Consider the following 368-nt stretch of genomic DNA (forward strand, 5'->3'; position numbering starts at 1 on the left):
GCGAGCCGCCCGCCGAGCTGGGCTCCGAGGAGGAGGAGCAGGTGCCGTACCCGGCGCTGGCACCCACCGCTTTCTTCTGCCTCAAGCAAACCACCCGCCCGCGCAGCTGGTGCCTCAGGCTGGTCTGTAATCCATATCCTTTCCCTCGGGAACACCGGGATACCCCTCGGGACACCGAGATACCCCCGGGGACCCTCCCTCCCCGTGGCCGGAGCATCCCGGCAGAGCTGCGCGTCCCCGGGTTCCGGCAGCGCTCGGAGCCCCCGCGGTGCCCGGCGTGTCCTCGGTGTGTCCCCAATCCCGGTCCGGAGAGGGGGACGAGAGGGATTGGTGGCAGGGGGATCCGCGGGGAGGGCGGCGCCCGCGCG

At 72.6% G+C, this 368-nt stretch overlaps 1 protein-coding gene across 1 annotated transcript in view; it reads left to right on the forward strand.

Annotated features, from left to right (window-relative positions):
- The first annotated feature begins 6 nt into the window (after positions 1-6).
- The window catches only part of CACNA1H (calcium voltage-gated channel subunit alpha1 H), a 159,828-nt gene continuing 159,466 nt past the window's right edge, over positions 7-368 (forward strand). Inside the window, 1 exon segment of the mRNA XM_017734278.1 lies at positions 7-133. The gene's annotated coding sequence lies outside the window, so the exon portion shown is untranslated.

This window comes from Corvus brachyrhynchos, unplaced genomic scaffold (assembly GCF_000691975.1).
Source record: "Corvus brachyrhynchos isolate BGI_N302 unplaced genomic scaffold, ASM69197v1 scaffold5, whole genome shotgun sequence".
In the NCBI taxonomy this organism is placed as follows: Eukaryota; Metazoa; Chordata; class Aves; order Passeriformes; family Corvidae; genus Corvus; species Corvus brachyrhynchos.